Below are 8,085 nucleotides of genomic sequence, written 5' to 3'. Positions count from 1 at the left end.
TTCTAAGTATTAAAAGAAAAACAAGCCAGTTAGTGGAGGATGCATTCAGCAGAAAAGACAATTCAAAGTCCAAGAAACAAAAAAGGAGCTGGTTCTAAATAAGAAAGCCCTCTCCAGCCATTGATAAAACTAGTCTTGAAAAACCAAAAGGTTTCTAAGATGTAAAGTAGCACTGCCATATTTCATCAGTTGAGTTAGAAATAAAAATCTGCAAACACTCAAGAGCTAAAAAATATCAAGCTAGAGAATATCTGATCTGACCCCAAGATGCTCTAACTACACCTAAACAGCATGATGCTAGCTTTGAGCATAGTCAGAACCCATAAAGAATGGGCATTCATAGCCAACTCCTTTTCCAAAGGCAGCAAGGTTAAGTCCAATGGTACCAGAAGGAATTGGATGTTAATAGGTGAGACTACTAGATTCTGTTCTCATAAAAATTTAAAAGTGAATTACTTAAGCATTTTTATCTTAAACTATAAGCTGGCTGGTGAGGCACTTTTGGATCAGACTCCACAAAGCACATGACAGCACTAAACTAAAATTGGACACAATGACACTAGTCTGCAAAGGCTAGATCTGAGTCAACTGTCTACTTTATTAGGAGTGGGAGACCCTGCCTCAAAAATTCCCTGGCAACTACAAATGGATAATCCAAGTTAGCAAGGTAGAAGGGCAAGCTAGGCCGTTCCCTTTAACCAAAGCAGAGGCAGGCAGGACAGCTTTAAGCCCAGCCTGGTCTACAGAGAAACCCTGCTTGCAAAGACCACTCCACAACAGTTCTATTTGGGTATCGCACCCAAAGACAGCCCACAATCCCTGGTATCTCATTTGCCACACAGCAACATTATATGTTGACCCACCCACCATTGACGCAAAGAACTGAAGAAATAGTTGTTGCAAATGAACATTTATTGCAGCATTCAGTTAAGCCCCACTGGGCAAGAAAATATGGCATTTAACAAACCTTACAGGCCACATCATATGCTGTCCCGTTTACACTGAATTCTGTTCACTAGACAAGTGTCATAATCCCAGTAAAGATTCTCATGAAACCACTGAAAATTTTCACCCAGCTTTAATCCCATCCATTTTAAACCCAACAGGACCAATGACTAATCACTCCCATCCACTGATTGCACACAACCCACAACTTTCTGTAAGTGTGATCCCACGTTCTACTCAATAAAAAGTAGTATCGCAGATGGCTCCGCAGGCAAACGAAGTCCCCTTGTTTAGGAGGTAAGATGGAGGAATGAGGACAGCCAGAGCCATGCAAAGACTTCAACTCTAAACACGCCAGTCAACACTGCACATCTTCTTGTCTGCCCTTTTGCCACCTCCAGTTCTCATTCGCCAGCAAAGGCTTGTGTCTCTGGCCCTAGAAAAAGAAACACAGCGATTACAATACTACCAACACTAAAAAAAAAAAACCAAAAACCTAAGGGTGGCTTTTAGAACGGTCTATCTCAGAAGCCAGATCCGTAATTTCGATTTTTCAACAGCAATTTCAGATTCGGGATAGGATCATCATAGATTAGACCAAAAACATGTTCAGAAAATAAAGGAAAAAACCCTCCACTCACACTTGATTCGCCGAGAAGCGCTAGGTACTTAGCAGGCAGCCGACATCTCTGTGCTTTCACTGCCGGCAGAAAAAAAAGCACCATGACACATTTATTATCTACAAAGGCCCATGCAACTAAAACACTCCACTTTTGCACACTTGTTTCTTCCTCCGGGTAACCATCTTTGATACATAACCCATGACTGTTTAAAGTCAATCATCTTATGGTGGCTCATCAATACTATAGCCACCCCAAACCATTAAGAATCCATTAATAGGAAGCTACTTATATGTAAATGTTTCTTATTTATGCTGACAAAAATTAAGATCTAGGCTTCATACACACCTTTTCAATGAGTCAGGTCTTAAACAAATTACTTTTTATTAATTCTCTTGGATGATTTGGGCCTTTCTCCATCTAATTAAAAAATAAAAAAAAGCAAAATTTTAAGCACCGCACAATCGGTCTATCCGTTCAATATGAATCCCAGGCTGCATCACCCTTACCTGGCCATTTCTTTGCAACCGCTCTGAAGACCCAGAAAAAGATGGCGTCATCGCTCCTGTGAAAGGATTGATTTTTAATCAGTCGACTCTTGGGCAACACCAATACATTCTGAACAGCTCCTAACTCCTAGACCCTTCCCTCCGCATGTCCTGATGTGTCAGAACCCACCCGTGCTGGGGCTGAGGAACCAGACCCCAGGGTCCATTCAGGCCGCCCAGCCCCAACCTCCTGGGGCCTACACTCCAATCCTGCAGTCTCTCGCTGCAGATGCGCATTTCCCAGAACAAGCCTTCAACGACACGCTAACCTCAAGCCCCGAGGCTGTTCCACAAAACAGAGGCCTCCAATTTCACCCCGCGCCACGTTATTTCGCGGGCCCATCCGTCCACACCGCGAACTCACCTACAGACAATAGCGGACTCTCAGCTCGCCGACGTAAAAGGACCAGCCGCGCCGCCTGCAGCTCCCTTTATAGCCTCCGTGGCGTGAGCCAGGGGCTGCCCCGCCCTCTCGCTCCGATTGGACTCGGTGCAGTGTAGGGGCGTGGTCTCTCCCTGAGGCACCGCGTGGGAGCGCGCGCCGCCGCTCCTTTCTTCCGGGCCGTTCTGGGGCGTGGTGCGCGCCGGCCGCCGGCCCGCGTGCGCGTCCATCTCTGCGCGCGCCCCCGCCGGCACCCTGCCACCCGTCTCTTCCGAGTCTGCCGGGCCGCTCGGCTCTACGTGGCGTGGGAGTGGCGCCAGAATTCAAACGAACAGCCGCCAGCTTCGAGCCAAGTCGGCTAGGACGGTCGGCGGCTGGGAGCGGCCTTGCGATCGCCGCGCAGGCGGCCTTTGCGCGCTGCTGGCGGAGCAGCGTGGCTGGCCCGGTGACCCGGTGCTGCGCTTGGTCCCTAGCGGCGCAGCGGAATGGACCGTGGCGGACAGAACCACGCGGGTGAAACCCGGGAAGCTTTGCGCTTATCCTTCGTGCACCCTGCGGATCCCGCAGGTCTGCAGAAGGCTACGCCGTCGCGTGCGTGCGGTCCAGTGCCAGCTTAGGCCCCCCAGCCGGGCTCAGCCCCTCCCCCTCCCGGTTACAAGGCACTAGTGACAGTTATTCTGTGACAATCCTGAGAAGTTTAACACTCCATTTCACAAAGGAGGAAGCAGGTCAAAAGCAGCCGGTTGGCCTAAGGTCACACAGCTGTCCTTCGCGACTTTTAAGTTTCTTGCTATTAAATTATAAATGTAAAAATAAGAGGGACTAATTCATAGTCAAACTTGAAACTCAAAAATAATGCTCCAGTAATTGGCATGTATGGGTGAATGTGTGGATGCACAAACTACACTTGTTTTCAGCATTTGGAAACTCGGGCGGGTCTTTATTTGCATTTTGCACTGATAAAATGACGCATGCATTTGTCCTCAGCTTCCGTTACGGTGTGTGAGGAGCTCCTCTGGTTTTTTTGCATTGCTCTTTTATTTGGCTAAGAGCAGAGCCTATGGCGAAATAAGTGTCAGCAATTGTTAAATGAGTGAAGGGATAAGCGTGGTGTCTCTCAGAAAACTCGAATGATTGAACTCCAGAAAAAAGTAATAGCAAAGATGAAATTTCTCCTAGGTGACAAATAATTACTTTTTTTCTTCTTCACAATGTTGCCTAATGTACAGTGTAAACTCAAGCATTCTTCACATTGCTTTTAAAACACCCTCAGGTGGCTGGAGAGAGGACTCAGTGGTTAAGAACACTAGCTGCTGTTCCGGGGGTCCTGAGTTCAGTTCCCAGCAGCCACATGGTAGCTCACAACCGTCTGTAATGCGATCTGGCGCCCTCTTCTGCTCCTAGGCATGCATGCAGACAGAACACTACAGAATACAGAATAAATCAATCAATCTATAAACAAACTTATTTCAGTAAGTAAGGATATAGATAAGTAAATGTCTCCACATCTCTGGCATCTTCTCCCCGCTACTGCTCTCAAGTAGTAATCACCATTAACAATTTTTTGAAATATTAATGCATATACGAATACTTGTACAAATTTCACGTAGGTGTGCAATCTACATATGTAGCCAGCATGATGTTCAGTGTTCAGTAGGATGTATCAGTATGTTTTAAGCAATTTCCAGTTTTTCACTACTGACAACAGCACACAATAATAATAAAATTAAAATTCATCTGGGCAATGGTGGCAATGGTGGCACATGCCTGCCTTTAAACCCAGTACTCAGGAGGCAGAGACAGAGATCTCTGTGAGTAGGAGGCCAGCTGGGTTTATGGAGTGAGTTCCAGGACAGCCAGGGAAACCCTGTCTCAAACAAACAAACAAACAAACAAATAAATAAAATTGATTCAATTAAAAAATAGAAGGAAATCTAGAAAGATAAACCGAGGGAAACCGTTGTCCTCGTACTTAAAATAGCAATGGTAGTAATTTGCTCCCAAGTATTTGAAGTGATTTCATAATAACTGAATGATGGTAAGTGTTGAAGAATTCATTATGCTAAAAAGCTCATTTCCTGTAGTAAACTTTCAGATAAGATCTTTGTTGTGACAATCATTTCAATAAATATTCATTAAGTTCTGGTGTGTGCAGTGTGCTTCAAACCTGATATGAAAGCCCTAAAGTCAGGCTGGAGAAATGGCACTTTGGTTAACAGCTACTACCCAAATTCCGTTCCAGCACCCGTATCAGATTCTGACTCCAGTGGATCAAACATCCTCTTGTGGCCTTTGAGGGCACTGGCACACTCATAGCATATACAGCAATCAAAATTAAAAGTGTAAAGAGAAAACACCAAAGTCTTTGCCCTTCCCAAAGGAACGGTTTAGTTAGAAGTTCCCATTCAACTTTGAACAAATAGAATTTAAGGATTAGTGCAACCAGGGCTGCTGAGGTGGCTTAGTGAATAAAAACCTTGCCAGGAAGGCCTGGTGATTTCAGTTTGATCCCTGAAACACCTGGAGACATGGAAGATGAGAACAAACTCCAAAAAGTTGTCCTTTGACCACCATACTTGCATTGTGGTATGTATGCCCACTCACATATGCACACATGCTATAGTGATGATATGAATAAATAATGTAATTATTTAGATAAAAGATTGTGTGGAACATCACAATAATGTTAGCCATTGAAATAAGGTAGGAAATAGATTCACATAGTAAAGTCCTTGTGTTAGCTTCAAGTTAAGTGCCTTGTCTCCGGGCTTCATTTCCAGCCTGTGTCTTTAAATATATGTGCTCAGGTATGCATGTGCAGGTGGAAGCCTTAGGTGTTAACTTCATGAACACCATCCATTTCTTTTTGAGTGGGGTCTTGGGCTGGAGAGATGGCTCAGCGCTTAAGAGCAATGGCTGTTCTTTTAAAGATCCCGGGTTCAATTCCAAACCACCGTGTTGTGGCTCGTAATGAGATTTGGTGCCCTCTTCTGGCCTGCAGGCATACGTGCAGGTAGAATACTGTACATATAATAAATAAATAAATATATATTTTTTAAATAGGGGTCTCTTATTTGTCTGGAGCTCACAATAAGTCTAGATTGGCTGAGATATGAGCCCTGGGGGTCCTCCTGTTTCCACCTCTCAGTGCTGAAATTATGAGCATGTGCTACAACCAGCATCATTTTTATGTGGTTCTGGGGATCAAATTCAGGTCTTAGGCTTACAAAGCAAATGTTCTACCTATTGAACTATCTCTGCAGCTTTGCTATTAGGTTCTCAAGATCATTAGATCGATGTAATCTTCAAAACGATTTTAGTGTGTTTTTATTTGTTTGTCTGGTTTTTCAAGACAGTTTTTTTTTTTTTTTTTTTTTTTTTTTTTTTAATAGGCCTGTCTGTTCTGGAACTCGATTTGTAGACCAGGCTGGCCATGAGGATCCAAGTGCTGAGATTAAAGGTGTGCACTGCCATCACCCACCTCTAGTGTGTATTTTTAACCTTATCTGCTAACTTTCGTCATAGTGACAAAGACTTTAGATCAATGGTTTTCAACTTGTGGGTCTCGATCCTTCGGCAATCCTCTTTCTCCAAAAATCTTTACATTATGATTCATAACAATAGCAAAATTACAGTGATTAAGTAGCAATGAAATGACCTTATGGTTGGGGGTCACTACAACACAAGAAGCTGTATTAGGAGCTGTACTAGGAAGACTGAGAACCAGTGTTTTAGATAATGAACTTCGTAAAGAGAAAGGCTTTGTTTCATGGTTTGGAGGTTCTTGCCCATGACTGCTTGGTCCATTGCTTAGGGCCTATGACGAGGCTGGCAAAGTACATAACAGACCAAAACTACTCCCCCATGGCCAGGAAATGAAAGAGAAGAGAAAGAAACCAGAGCCCTAAGAGTGCACTTCTGCTGACCTAAAGACCTGCTAGGTTGCTTCTTAAATGCTGGGTAAGGGTTGTGGTCAACTTGATAGGATTTATAATGACCCAAGAGCCATACCTTTGGATGTATTTGTAAGGATGTTTCCAGAGAAATTGAGCTGAGGATGGGGCTGGAGAGATGGCTCAGCGGTTAATAGCATTGCCTGCTCTTCCAAAGGTCCTTAGTTCAATTCCCAGCAACCACATGGTGGCTCACAACCATCTGTAATGGGGTCTGGTGCCCTCTTCTGGCCTGCAGGCATACACACAGACAGAATAATGTATACATAATAAATAAATATTAAAAAAAAAGAAATTGAGTTGAGGAAAGAAGATCACTCTGAATATGGATGGCATCATCCTTTGGAGTGGTGGGGTGGGGGGTGGGGAGGGCAGACAGAATAAAACCTGAAAAAGGCGAAAGTGAGCTGGGTACCAGCATTCACTCCTGACTGTGGAGGCAATGTGACCAGTTGCTTCACATTCCTGCTGCCGCAACTTGAGCCATTTTTGCCATCATTCTTTCTCCTAAATGGTGGATTACACATAAGCCAAAATAAATGTTTGCTAAAATTTCTTTCCTCTGGTACTTTGTCATAGTAAGGGAAAAGCACAGCCACTATCCTGCATTGCCAATGTGGGCACCAAGCCTCTAACATATGGGTTTTGGAAGACACTTAAGATCCCAACTATTGTACTGTGCTTTAAAAATGAGGAAAAAGATGCATGGAGATCTGAACTAACCAATATTTCCAAATGATTGTGACTCCAGACTCATAATCATGCCAGCCACGCATGCTATTGCCGAGGAAATGGGAGGATAAGATGATGAATTGTGGGAGCAGAGAGGAGGCAGAGTGAACCTACTGGGGAAGAGAATGGCAGCCCCAGTGACTCATGGGAGTTTGAGATCAAGAACAAGAGGATGACATAATTTTGCTCTTGTCAAATTTTAACAAAAAAAATCAGTGATTTGGATGTGTATGGGTGTTTGATTGCTTTCATGCCTGTGTGCCATGTGTTCGAAGTGCCTGCAGAGGCCAGAAGAAGGTGTCAGATCCCCTGGCCTTGGAGTTACAGGTGATTGCGAGCCACCACTTGGGGGCTGGAAATTGAGTCCAGATTCTCTGACAGAGCAGCCAGCAACCTTCCCAGGTCTTTTTTAAAATTAAATTTTCGATGTACCATTTTACTATCTTTGTCCAATGGGCCATCAGAATTGTAAAACTGAACTCGAAGAGAAAAGTTGGGATCACAGAAAGGCTAGCGGACAAATGCTGATTAGGGCCTCTGGCCTGGGATTAGCACCACAGTGCGTGCAGACATCTTACAGTAGCCAGCCTGGGAAAACACAGCACGTAAAAGACTGCCATGTAATAATGGATAAATGGCACTATTGCAGCTTTCAGTTAAATCAGGAAAAAATCTGTCCTCCAAGCTATGTATGATAAGCACAATTCATTTATTTCAAAGCAGAAAAATAATCTTAAAATTTCAAGAACCTTTTTTTTTTTTTTTTTTCCCCCCAGTGTAGTGATCCTCTCCACCTCTGGTCTGACCTACCCAGCAAGCACTAGGTTTCCTGGCAAAGACAGACACCTGGCAATCTTATGAAAATTAAAAACAAACAAACAAACAAACTAAAAAACAATCAAGTC

General features: G+C 43.9%; 1 long non-coding RNA gene and 1 other non-coding gene across 2 annotated transcripts; both read right to left on the bottom strand.

The window, feature by feature from the left end:
- Nucleotides 1–894: 894 nt before the first annotated feature.
- Nucleotides 895–2,522, bottom strand: LOC126486602 (uncharacterized). Its single transcript, XR_007588166.1, has 5 exons — nt 2,478–2,522; nt 2,075–2,130; nt 1,914–1,985; nt 1,587–1,645; nt 895–1,381 (listed from the first exon to the last, which is right to left on the bottom strand). It is a non-coding gene; the product is annotated as an uncharacterized lncRNA (long non-coding RNA).
- Nucleotides 1,467–1,539, bottom strand: LOC126486622 (small nucleolar RNA SNORD50). The gene has a single exon (XR_007588172.1). It is a non-coding gene; the product is annotated as a small nucleolar RNA SNORD50 (small nucleolar RNA).
- Nucleotides 2,523–8,085: the final 5,563 nt, after the last annotated feature.

This window comes from Alexandromys fortis, unplaced genomic scaffold, assembly GCF_014885135.2.
Source record: "Alexandromys fortis isolate MF-2015 unplaced genomic scaffold, M_Fortis_MF-2015_v1.1 scaffold_164, whole genome shotgun sequence".
NCBI classification, from domain to species: Eukaryota; Metazoa; Chordata; class Mammalia; order Rodentia; family Cricetidae; genus Alexandromys; species Alexandromys fortis.
The sequence above is the reverse complement of the archived record's forward strand: the minus strand, read 5'-3'. Positions and strand labels throughout refer to the sequence as shown.